The following is a 14,269-nucleotide window of genomic DNA, read 5'->3' as shown; positions in this document are numbered from 1 at the left end:
CAGACACGGCCAAAACACATAGACGCCCTTCTCGGACACAGACACGATTATGTAACACAGACGCCCCTGTCTGAGACCTGCAAAACAAAATTTGTTGAAAACACAGACGCGATTCCCGCATCCGCAGACGCGATTATGTAACACAGACACCCCTGTCTGAGACCTGCAAAACAAAATTTGTTGAAAACACAGACGCGATTCCCGCATCCGCAGACGCTCCTGAAACTTAGAGACGCGATCCGACCACTCGCAGATGAGGAAATACCTAAAATGTCGTCGAAAAATTGTCCGATCTGCAACCTCAAAAACGCAAAATCTGCAACAAAAGGGTTAAATGCAAAGGGACAAGAGTCCCACCGGGTGTGCCAAAATGTTTATGGTGAAAATGGATAACAATAATAACAATATTGAAAGGCTAAATGAATTCAACCACCAAACCCTAGCCTAACAATCAACAAAGATCCACCATAACATATGAAGATTACCTAAGACAATGCAAATCAAATGAAATCACAAAGATTATACCATCACATGCCCAATAGGGTTTTGATCTCCATTCTTCCTATCTCCATTGATCTTGCTTGATATATTTGCTCTCAGATTTTTATATGCACAAGAGCTCAACAAAGAATGGAATGTGGTTGCAAGTAGGATCGTAGTGTAGTCAATTGCATAAAAGATCATTAGGGTTTGATAATGAAGGAGGCATCTTCTTAAATAGAAGACACAATATGAAATGGAGGGATAAGATTGAGAGGTGTAAAAAGGAGGTCGGCTAGGATTAGAGGGTAGGTAAAAGAAATACCAAAATAATGAAAGAGGTAGGTAGTGTATGAATTAAGAGATGAATGACATGTGTCATGTGTAGAAAAAGCTAATGAATTAATTAAATAAATAAATATTTATTTAATTAATAGAAGAAGTAGGATAATTAAATAAATAAAAATATTTATTTAATTTAGGAAAAGGATAATTTAAATAAATAAATGTATTTATTTAAATGAGAAATAAGGCTAGAAGAGGATAAATGAATTAATTAAATAAATAAAGATTTATTTAATTAATAGAAGAATTAGGCTTAGATAATTAAATAAATAAAATATTTATTTAATTAGATTGGACAATTTTGGGTGTCTACAGAAACTGTTAGAGTATTCGGGTATTTACTTGATTAATTAAATATTATTTGTTTAATTATTTAAGTTCCCTTTATCTCTTTTACACTTAAGCTAACTTTAGGTGCATATAATTAATTATTATGTGCAAACCTAGGTTTTCCCTTTTAGGGTTTCTTGACCTATTAAAGGTTGAGTTCTTTCTTTTCATTGTATGAAGAAGGATTATTATTGACAATACATTTTGGAGATTATTGAGCTCTCATCTTTTGGAGCATGTTTTTCCTATGTATTCTTTCCTTCTATGATTTGCTTCATTGCTTCTCCTTGTAACAAGTTTTTCAGCTTGTAGAGATTATTTGGGCTCTTGTGGTGTTGTATTTTCTCAACTCTTTTATGGTATCAGAGCTTCAGATCTGCAACTACCTATTCTTGTTTTGAGATTTTTGGCTTTGGAAGCAGATCTAGGGTTTCAGGAATTTTTTATGTACCTAGGGTTTGAGCTTTTTTTCTGAGCACTTTGGACCTAAATGGACCTCACCATCATGCTCAAAAGGCCTGAAAACCCCCCTATGATCATATAAAATTTGACCTATTTTGGTTCCTGAGCCTTTGGGTGAATTTTTTTCTCAGATCCAAGGCGTACGGACTTGACACGTAGATCGAGAAAAAAAATTTGAAATAAAAATATATTTTGCCTTTTTACGCCATGCATGCTGAAATTTGGTTTTAAAAAATTCTCTTGAAAAAAAGCAAAAAAAAAAAGGGGTTTGTTTCTTTTTAAGAAAAAAAAATTTTGGGAAAAAGTTTTTTTGGGGTCCCCATGGTACACAGGGTATCGTGGGGCCCCTGCGTTGTTGCAGGCCTTGCAGCAGTTTGTACGGCGCCATCACCGTCCATGTGGGCTTGATCCCACCATCGTCAGTTTCTTTACAGCCCCCGACCCTCTGCCACCACCGGCCCCTTGCGCCACCCGCTGCTCCCACGTCGGCCCCTTCCTTTTCGGCGAGCGCTCCGAACTCCTCACGCCGCCGACCTCCCTAGTGTCAGCCACTGCCATTGCAACTCCTGCCACCTATGCCCAGCTGTAGCTCCCACCTGTGACCCTTCGCTCCCCAAGCCGCCCAGCCTCCACTCGGCCTTGCGGCCCCCTAGCGCCGCCCAACTCCCCAACCTACCACCCACGCTTGACCGCCACTCTGCTCCTCGGCCCCTGCTCCGCCCGGTCCCCTGGCTCCACCCGCAGCCTCCTTGTGTTGCTCGTCCACTGAGATTAGCCACCACCCACCGAAGCTCAACTCGTCTACCACCAGAGCACCATCGGAGCGCCGCTCCCTGGCCACCTCTGCCCAAACAAGCCACCAGACTCCCTTTTTTGGCTTTTTCAGGGGGGGTTTGATTTTTTGGCCCTATCTTGGGCATACGGAGTCATTTTTTTAAAAACGAATAGGCGTTGGAAAGCTAGTTCCAAGGCCAACCTCATGGTTTTGGTAATTTTTTCCAATTTTTCTATTTGACTATGTTTTTTTCCAGTCAAAGTGAGGTCTAGTTTTTGCACTCTGGGAGACGTAGAATGAGCATCCGAACTCCGTTTTTCAACAACTTTATATTTTTGGAAAGCTTGTGCTATGTACTTTCTAGAAATATGAGTTTTATTTCTAGATTCTGCTCCATGCATATTTTATTCAGTTTTTTGTTTTTCAGCACTCTGGTGGATATTGTGGTTGTTTCAGGTCCTGGGATCTCTTTTCTGAGTAGGGTGTCTTTGTTTTGATTCTCGTTTCTTTTTCCAATCTTTTTATCATTGTAGCTTGTATTTATGCAAACGCATTGAGATAAAGTGTCATCATGCATTGTTTACTTGGAATCTTGCATATCTTGTGTCTTGTTGTGCATGCACTATTGATCAAGTGTCATGAGGGGGTTGATGTTTGCCTGTTGTTTGCCATTTTCCTTTTGTCCAGTGAGTGTTCCTTCCATGACATTCACCTCATGCTAATGTGTCTCAGCACCTTTGATGTTCTTGGTTCTTCGTCATGCAGTTGTTTTTGGCTATCCTTTTCAGTGTTCTTGTCCCTCTCCCACTTCCGCATTATGGGGAGGTTTATCCTGTTGGTTCTAATGCTTTCATGTTTCGATTGATCAGCTCTTCAGGCTTTGGTTTCTCATGCCATCTGTATCTTCGATTTTAGTTGTTTTTACCTTGTTTTCCCCCTGATTCGAGTAGTGTCATTTGAGGGCACTCATGCAGATTACAGTCTTCTCTACCTGGTCATGTTATAGTTCAGTGGATGTTCTTTAGATCAACAGTTATTCTTTGACAGAGTTTGCAGGTTCTTCATGCTTCAGTGATATTCTTTTTCATCTCTTTTTTGAGTAGAGTTTTGTTCCCACGTGGTTTTCTCTATTTCTCCAGTTCATAGAGATTTCATTGTATTTGGGTACTTGATCAGGCCTTGTTGTCGGGACCCATCTTTATTGCTTTCATTAGCAGTTCTAGGTTTTAGCTTCTCCCTAAGTCTAGCTTAAGGGGGGGTGTTAGAGTATTCGGATATTTACTTGATTAATTAAACATTATTTGTTTAATTATTTAAGTTCCCTTTATCTCTTTTACACTTAAGCTAATTTTAGGTGCATATAATTAATTATTATGTGCAAACCTAGGTTTTTCCTTTTAGGGTTTCTTGACCTATTAAAGGTTGAGTTCTTTCTTTTCATTGTATGAAGAAGGATTATTATTGACAATACATTTTGGAGATTATTGAGCTCTCATCTTTTGGAGCATATTTTTCCTATGTATTCATTCCTTATGTGATTTGCTTCATTGCTTCTCCTTGTAACAGGTTTTTCAGCTTGCAGAGATTATTTGGGCTCCTGTGGTGTTGTATTTTCTCAACTCCTTTAGAAACTGCAAATCAACACAAAGAAAAATTCAAGAAAAGCTCAAAGGAACTTGGCACCTTGCTGAAGAATCAAAAACCTAAAGGTGACACTTCTAGAATTGGCTTTGAAGTTGGTGAAAGCTCCGGTACTGCAAATGCTCAGGATCACAGCAAACCAGTAAGACAACCTAATGCTTATAAATTCAATGGTAAATGTTTTAACTGTAATAAGTATGGTCATAGAGCAAATGAATTTAGATCTAGAAATTATCAAAATATCAACACACCCACCAGTCAATGTTCTAAATGCAACAAAGTTGGTCACAACTCTGAAAACTGCAGAATGAATGTGAGATGTTATGTTTGTGGAAGATTTGGACATTTATCTAATCAATGTAGAACACAAATCGGCATAGGTTATGGGAAAGCTATTCAGAAAAATAATGTAACTTGTTATGCATGTAACAAGATTGGGCATATTGCTAAATTTTGTAGAAGTAAAGGAACACTGGTAGACAACAAAAGTTCTAGCTTGAAAGGTAAAAAAAAGGTTGAAGAGGTTAAGCAAGAATTCTCAAAACAATGGATTAGAAAAGTTGATCTAAATATTGAGAATACTCCTCCACCAATAGAACCAATCAATACTTCACTGGAAGGACAGAGCAGTGCTCCACTGGCAGGAAGTTCTTTATCTAATTGAAGAAAATTTCCTTGAGGGTTTGGCAATCTATTGATACATGTGCTATTATTCCCTCGGTTAGACATAAGAAGTTGGAAATTACTTATTATCGGCAAACAATGTTAAGTGAATACTTAACTGGCATGCAATTAATGTGGTAGATGGCGAAGAGACATTATGAAGTTAAGATTTTGGCTCCATTTAATTTCATCGAGATTTCAAATTTTTGAAGAGCACGAAGACTTCGAGCTAAGGCATTTCGAGCAAGAAGCAAGAACACTCCAAGCAATCATCCATCCAAGGCAATAAAAGGTATTTAATCATGGCATCTACCTTTTCAATTGAATACATAGCAAACCCTACTTTTGTTGAAGTAATAAAAAGACCTAGGCCCGTATTTCAGTTTGTTCCCGAGATAGCAAAGAAGGATGATACCTTAGGTGCTTTTTCTCAAATTCCTAAGGGAGTTGTTTATGCTGAAGACCCCAGAATGTACATCCACTGCAACATTGAAGAGTTAGGAGATGAGGAAATTAAAACCATGTATAAAACCATGATATGTGATAATACCAGCAATATAAAGGATGAACACAAGATCATTGAGTCCCTAGGATTTACAGAAATCCTTAGCATTCCTAAATTTCCAAAGGATGTGATTAGGATAGTTTTGAGTAGGGCACATGGAGAATTTTTCTGGTTAGATGCAATCCATAAGATCACCAAGGAAGCTGTGAAAGCTGTCACAGGGTTACCGACCATTGGTAAAAGACTAGATAAAACCAAGAAAGTTTTCAATGACCTAGTTATAAACCTAACTGGTGCAACATTTGACAAGAGGTCCCTAAGGGTTAATGATGTAAAAGATATCAATGTAAGATTCATCAGTATGCTATTAGGGTATAAAGCTACTTATGCTAATAGAATCAATTTAGTTTCAAGTTTATGCATTAAGAGTGCTTATGATATGGTCATAGATAATGCAAAAATTGACATATGTGAATGATTAAAGGATGAATTAATTGACAACCTTGGAAAGATCAAGAAGGACAAGAAAGGAACTTTCAGATTTGGAAATCTGTTAGTATGCCTAATGCTACATATAACAAAATAGGTTCCTGGTATAGGTTACAAAGAACTTGTATATGACATACTGGTAGGCAAACAATTGACTAAACTATTCAATAACATGGGTGAGAACAAGGAAAACAATATTCATGACTTTTTCCAAGCACTAAAGACCAAAATGAAGAAAAGAGTAAGGTTATCACAGAAGATTGTAGACAAATACAAAGATGATATATGCTTTTTCATCAAGAAAGATGAAATCTGGATGGAAGCGGTCATCCCAAGGACAGTTTGGGTAACTGAGATGGGATATGAAATAGATGATCACATGGTTGAAACATGTGCTAAAGCACTTCTAGAAGCCCCCAGAGAACCAAAGGAAGAAGTATTTGGTAGTGCAGAGAATATTGAAAGACAAATTCAATCAAAGAAAAGGGTGAAAAAGGTTAAGGTAGTTGTAAGGAAAGGGTCTAGACAAGCAAAAGCCATTAAGGAAGATGTATTGAAGCAAACCGGCATAACAGAGGATGAGTTAGTAGCTCCACAGCCTGAAACTCACCTATCACCGGTAGGTACTTCTTCAGGAAGTGACATGCCTGCAACTTTTAAAAGAGTTGTAAGAAAAAGAGATCCCTCACTGACAACCACACCTTCACCTAGGAGGACAAGGCAAAAGCAACAAGTTGTGAGATCTCCGGTTAGAAAGGTCACACCAAAGAAGAAACTGACACCCAATAAGAAGAAAAGGACAAATAGAGACTTGGCCCCTCTTGATATATTGCTAAATGAAATCATAGAGGAAGGTAAACTGAAGAACATAGAGAAAATATATGACACTCTAACAGCTGATGAGAAAGAGCAAGTTGAAAATAGTGTTATATTGCACATGGATATGTACAAGAAATTTTTGATGGAAGTAGTCAATGAAATACCAGATGAATTATTCAAAATATTAGAGGCAAGAAGATAGGAAGTGATAGAATTGGATAAGGAAATAAAAAATGAGAAGCTACTTGTTGTATATCCAATAAACTCTCCACAAGAAATTGATGATTTGATTGCAAAGGCCAACCGGTCAGTATTCTCTACTGCACACCGGCATATTTCACTTAATGAAGTGATAGAGGAAACAAAAGATGGATGGGATATATTCTTGGTTGAGAAAGAAAAACAAGAAGAGTACAGGAACCCTAAACCCATAAAGGTATATCAGAAAGATAGAGACAAGGGGAAAGGTAAAGTTGGTGGACCACCAAGTATCAAGGTCAGAGACAACTTACCCCTGCCTTCTTTAATTACTCCACTCATAACAACTACTAAAGATCAACCAACAGCCAAGAGTATGGATGTAGAGGATAATAATCCTAATCCTAAAGTCCTATATACTGTGAATGTTGATACTCAGAAGATCAACATAGTAGTAGACAAAGATACAACAGAAGAGTCAGATATGGCTAGTGAGCCTCCGGTGACTAAGGAAACTGATAAACTGGCAGAAGATAAAGAGAAAAAGGTAGAGACTGAGACACAGATTGAGGAAATGAAACCTACAAAGAAATAAATAGAGCAAAAGGCTCTATAACAACAACAACTGGAACAGGTACATAAGGAAACAGTGCCATCGACAACTAGTGAAGTAGGAAAACCAGTGCTTAAAGAAATGCAGACACAAACAGACCTACCAGAGGTCAATACAAGCTTGGTTACTTCCACCGGTACTCAGATTGTTGGATCATCATCAGGATACAAATCAACAAATGTGACTGAGGTACTACTTGATTCTATCAAGAAAATAACTGACTGCAGCTCATAGGCTTACAAAGCAATTGATGATACCATACCAATTTTGAAGGTAATTGCATCTAACTATAATATAGATAAGAAAGATTCTTTAGGACAATTGGATACACTATGTAAATACATCTCAAAAAACATTGAGAAAATAAAGGAAGATTCAGTGAAGGATAAGGTAGAAATTGAAAAACAGAAATTCTTTGATGAGCAAATAAAGAAGTGTATTAGAGATTTTGACACACTTCTACCGAAACTATGTAATTTGTTGAAAGAATACAAAAATCTATATAAAGATACCTGTAAAACAAAATTTTTGACTGTAGATATTGACAAGAAAATGAGCAAGGTATAGGATGAGATAAATAAACTTGCAGACAGCTTTGTCAACTCACTTGATACACTATCAGTTTTTGAGGAGAAGATAACAAATTTTGAGGAAGAACTACTCGAATTGGAAAGAGAGAAAGAAAGAATAATAAATAAGGCAAAACATTTGAGATCTAAACTAAGTCCAAGATTGGATTATCTAGCATCTCTACAGAAGGAAATTTCTGAGGCATTAATATAGGGAAGCAAAACACCGACAGAGCATTTGCAGCATCTCACCGGTATAGTGAAGAGAATAGAGACAACAATAAAGGATAGCAAAAAGTTTATGGACAGTATAAACTTGATTTTGGGAGATCTTTTTCAAATTATAACTACCCAGCTACAAGTCTGAAACCACAAACTCTATTGACATCTTGACAACCTTTTTCATTGATGCCGAAGGGGGAGTAGTGTGATGAGAAAATTCAAATCATAGGAATCATATGCTCAGGGGGAGCACACACATTTTTGGTAATATTTTTGGACTACACATTTTTGGATACTTTTTGAAATTTCTCATGAGTGTTGCCGTCAATGCCAAAGGGGGAGATTGTTGGCATATGCACACTCCAATGAGACATTGTATGTGATTGAAGGTTTTGTCATTGATGACAACCTTGCAATCCTATGGCACCAACAAAGACATTATACTGGCATCAGCTGATCACACTCCACACTGACACTCAGGACACTGGCACTGGCACAGAAGAAAGGAAGTATACCAGCATAGAGGCCAACGGGATTTTGTTATATTACATTTTGTTTATTATTGTAAAAATGTGTAAGCCGACTTGGCAAATTGTAAAATGACTCTTATATATAAAAGAGATCATTGTAGACATTTATAATAGGTGATGTAGAAGCATTAAGGAAAATATTAGACAAACCCAATGTGCGAAATATAGGTCAAGGGATATATGTAAAAAATAGAGCAGGAACTGGTACTGAATCAAGCATTGAAGATGCTATTGTAAAGCAGTACAAGATATTGGATTTGTATAATCCTTATTGTAAGTCAGTGTGACTTCCCATTGAGCAGTGAGCTCTAGGCAGTTGGCCTTCCTGCATGTCAAGCCCCTATTGTAAGTAATATTCTCTTATTGGCCAGTGAGTGAATATTGTGGGTCACAAATCCCACTGAGGTTTTTCCGACACCAGATTTCCTCATTAACATCTTGTGTTATGGTGTGTTTTTCATGTGGATGTTCTTGATTATGTTTATTGCATTATTTCTTGCATACCAGTACACTATTATATTATGTTCTACATGTTTTAAGTTAAGAAATTTTAATTATTGGTTAGATACTGATTCACCCCCCCCTCTCAGTATCTATGGGACCCCTAACATTGATATCAAATATGAACTCTTGTTAGGATAATTTCATTTCAATAGTTTAAATTTGTGAAGTATCTTCTAGTTTTAAACCTCAATCATAGAAGATAGCTCCTGATAGCTCCTGATGGAGTATGATCCAACCCCAGTCACCATTTTATAGTATGAAAACCCTCAAAATTGAAACTCTCCTTATAGCAGACAGCTTTAAGACACACCCCGGATTGATCATGAAAAAAATTTGAATGGTGCAAGTTGTGACATCAATGACCTTGCACACTATTTTTGGCATTATTGTCAAGGAACCTTAAAAGATCTGGTTATTGAAGTTAGAACCTTAGTGTTGATAAGGAAGATTCAAGTAGTTGATGAGAAGATCTAGAGACCAATTTGGAAGATTCCTTCCAAGATATTATAATCTTGATCAAGTGTAGGAAGAACAACCAAATGAGATAGAAGAACAAGTTGAACAATTTGAACAACAACAACAAAATGAAACAGGTGATAGAGTGGAAGCTGAAGATCCTCCACCTAATAGGATGTTCTCATATCCTATTAACTTGAATATAGGGAGGGGATGATGAACCTCCTATGAAAAACATTTCACCCTCAGTATTACCAACTTTTAGAGGAAAAAATTTTGAAGATCTTGATCAGTTTCTCTTTGAGTTCAAAGTCCTATGTCATACATATGACTATACATCTGATAATTAGAAGTTGAAGTTATTTCCTTCTACTTTAAAAAAATTAGTATTAAGATGGTTTATGGTTTTATGAGTTGTTTTCTATCTCAACTTGGCCTGAAATGGAAACAATATTCTTGGACAAGTACTAGGATTATTGACGAGGAAGAGATAGGAAGGATGAATTATTTTGAATAAAGCAATTAGAAGATGAGAGTTTAGACGATTATGCTGATAGATTCATGTTTGTATACAAAAGATGTGTTGAAGGACACACTGATGACATTAGTCAAACAATTTTAATACGTGGATTTGATGATGAATCAAATGAAGCTTTGAACTTAATGGGGAAAGGAGATATTAGTAAAATTCTTGTAAAGGAGATTATTGATATTTGCAGAAATTACTCTAGGACAAGAGGATCTAGAAGAAACAAAGCTTTAGGACCTGATGTGTCACAGGTTATGGAAGAGTTAGCCAATTTAAAAACCAATATACTCCTCCATCTTAATACTCAGGCAGATAAGAAAAGCACTAAACCATTGGCCATCTATTGTTCAAAGTGTAGGGGAAAACACCTTTTAAGGGAGTGCCCATTGAATCAAGTTGACCTCTATGAAATTTGTGAGAAGAATCATGCAACGAGCTCTTGCGATCTCTTACAAGAAATTAAGAATTATCTTAGGAAGCCACCCATAATTGAAGAAGAGCTCAATTATGCTGGTAAAAGATCACAAAATATTAGATTTAATTCTTATTCAGGGAAATATGGTCTTGGGAATAGTTGGAATTATAATCAATGGACCCCCCTTCTACAATTCAACCACCTCCTACATCTTAGGAACCTCCAAAGTGGGTTAATCCATAATGGAATCAACCATGGAACAAACCATGACAGCAAAATCAATCTCAATTTCAACCATGGCAAAATCAAGGCTGAAAGTGACCTTGGGGAAAACCTCAACCTCTTATCATTGTTCCGAATATTGCTAATGAGAAGGTTAATCAACCTCAGTTCCCAGCAAAACTAGTTTTGAATCCTAAGAATAATCATCACCAACAGACATTTAATGCTGATATCAATCCTCCTAGTTTGAATGTAATTAAAGTTAATGATATTCAATTAAGGAATCGTAATGTTCCTTCAAAAGAGTATACCGAGGAGACTAAGGAGACAAGGGAAGAAGAACATGATACAGACAAAGGAAAGGAAATGATTGATAAAGCCCCATACCTAGAATGTTTGGATATACCACAAAAATCTCATGATTCCTCCCGATCTAATCATATCAATGTGGTAGATTCACCACTTCTTCGGGAGTTGAAAAAGATTAACATAGAAATCCCTTTGTTGTTGGCTATCGAGGATATTCCAGAAATAAACCAACTTATCAAATCACTATGTGTTAAGACACCTAGAAGGAAACATAAATTTCCACCCACGATATAGGTAGGAACTAAACTTACTAATGTTTTGTCAGGAAGGTTGCTTCCTAAAAAATATAGTGATCTTGGGAGTCCTGTGATTACCTTGATCATAGGAGGAATTGAAATACCAAATGTGTTGATCAATTTAGGAGTAGGCATAAACGTTATAACTATAGATATGGTAGAAGAAGGGCACTAGGATATCCAATCATATTAGGAAGACCTTGGTTAGCAACTGCAGTAGCAATCATAGATTGCAGATCTGGGAGTATGACTATTTCTAATGGCCACAAATAGAAAGAATTGACATTGTACCCTCCAACAAAACCAACAATTCATTCTAATACTCAACACTGGATTGATGAAGATATGGATTCAGAAGGGGATGGAGTTGTTGAAATAGCCATGGTCACTCTAACCTAACATATTGAAGAGTATGAGGAATATGTTGATAAAGGAGAACAACTAGATAACAATGAAAGGATTTATGAGCAAATCAAGGAAAATTCTTTTCAAAAAGAAGACAAGAAGGAAATTCACATAGAAATATTATGTCATAATAATCTGCACCCTTTCCCTCTTAATACACTTATTAAAGATCTAGTCGAAGGGGAAAATCATACAAAGGAAATCTCAATTTCACCAAATAAACCCCTCTTCATTAATTCATCCTTGCCTTTAAAACAAGAAGATAATTTAAAACTTACTCTGGAAAAACATAACAGGCATTTGCTTGGGAATATAAAGACATGAGAGAGATACATCCTTCAATTTGCACACATCATATCTACACTGAATATTTCAAGCCCGTGAGACAAGGATAGAGATGAATTAATCCAACATTTTGAGATTTTGTCAAAACTGAAATAGAAAAACTGCAACAAGTAGGGTTTATCTACCCAATCTCTAATAGTCAATGGGTTTCATAATTGGTCATTGTGCCTAAAAGGAATGGGAAGTGGTGTGTTTGTGTTGATTACAGGGAGTTCAACAAGGCCACTAAAAAGGATTATTTTCCTTTACCCTTCATTGATCAGGTTCTTGATAACCTAGCTATTAGTAATTATTTATCTTTCTTAGATGGTTTTAGTGGCTACAATCAAATACAAGTGGCTTCTCAGGATCAGGGTAAGACAACATTTACATGTCCTTGGGAAACATCTGCATATAGAGTCCTACCATTTGGACTCTATAATGCACCCGCCACTTTTCAAAGAGCTATTTTGGCCATTTTTGTTGACTTGACTACTTCATGTGTATAAGTTTATATGGAGTATTTCATAGTGCATGGAAAAACATATGATGAGGCATTATAAAGTTTGAACAAAGTGTTGCAGAGATGTAAAGACTATAGGTTGTCACTTAATCATGAAAAATACTCTCTCATGATGACAAAAGGAATTGTGTTAGGATACCATACCTATAAAGAAGGCATTCAGGTAGATCTAAAGAAGGTAGAATTCATTCAACAAATTGAAGCTCCCAAGAATCAAACTAATTTTAGAATTTTTCTTGGACATGCAGGTTACTACAGAAGGTTCATTTAGGGATTCATTAGAATTGTTGAGCCATTGTTTACATTACTCAAAAAGGATTCATAATTTCTATGGACGGATGACTGTCAAATGTCATTTGAAACTATAAAACATGCTTTGACTACCTCACAAATAATTAAGGGACCCGTTTGGGGAGAACCATTCAGGGATAACTTTAAGAAACCCCCCCCCCCCCTAGGCAACTATGTAAAATCCTGGCAAATCAAACATTATTTTCAGGGGGAAATTTTCATATCGATGGCGAAAAAAAAATTTTAAATGACGAAAAAATTATTTTGTATTGGCGAATTTTTTTCTAGTGTGCGAAAATGCCATAAATTTCTGGCGAATAATACCTTGTTCTATGGGGAAAATATTTATTGTGGGAGGCAAATAATTATTGTTAAAAGGAACAAATATATAATTGTATGAGTGAAAATTTTTATTCTAAAGGAAAAATTATTTAACTGTATTGGTGATTTTTATCCACCGCTTGAAAATTATTTAAATGTATTGGCGAATATTTTGTTATTTATGGTATAATATATAATTCATTGGTGATTTCATAAATTCATTGCCATTAATAGACAAGGCACATCACATCACATCAGTACATCACATCACATAATACATTGAGTCCGGACTCTGCACAATGTATCAATAAGCGCGGCCTCTTTGACATGTAAAGGGTGACACATACCTAAAATCTATCAATGATTTTAAACCATTCGATGATCGTATATCAATGGCTGAAGTTTTATTTCGGCCCAATTTTTTGAAGAGAACATAGCTCACCAGAAAGTGCCCGGAATGGAATTGGATTCAATAGACACATATCAAATGTCATGAATCACGATCCATAATTTCGTTCATTTAATATATATCTTTTCACTTATGGCAATCCACTCTGTCCCCACAACTTCCAATGTGATACTTGCCAATTTGGTACTAGTTCATAGTTGTTTCCAATTTCACACACTTGTGCATTTATGGGAAAGATTTGCAGAGATACGAAAGATTTAAAATTTTTTATAACAGCTAATACTGTTAAAGAAGTAATTATTACAATCAAGAGCTTCAACAATTTATATACGATCTCTGCTTCTTTCATCTTCAATTAGCCTTTGCCATTTAGTAGATAAATCATCAGAGCTCATGGTATTTTAGGTTTATAGGCTCACTGCTCAGTGCTCAGGTTGTTTAATTTGTTAATCTATTCTCTCAAGATGGACACTCCCATCCGCTTGAGAAGCATTTCTGCAGAGGACCAGAGGGACTTTCTAGGCTCCATTAGAGACCTAACCCTCCAATCAATCTGCAAGGAGGTTGGGTCGTTCACCAATGAAGCTGTGCGGATGGTGCTGGGTAGAGAATTTCTGCGAAACG

This window comes from Cryptomeria japonica, chromosome 1, assembly GCF_030272615.1.
Source record: "Cryptomeria japonica chromosome 1, Sugi_1.0, whole genome shotgun sequence".
NCBI classification, from domain to species: domain Eukaryota; kingdom Viridiplantae; phylum Streptophyta; class Pinopsida; order Cupressales; family Cupressaceae; genus Cryptomeria; species Cryptomeria japonica.
The sequence above is the reverse complement of the archived record's forward strand: the minus strand, read 5'-3'. Positions refer to the sequence as shown.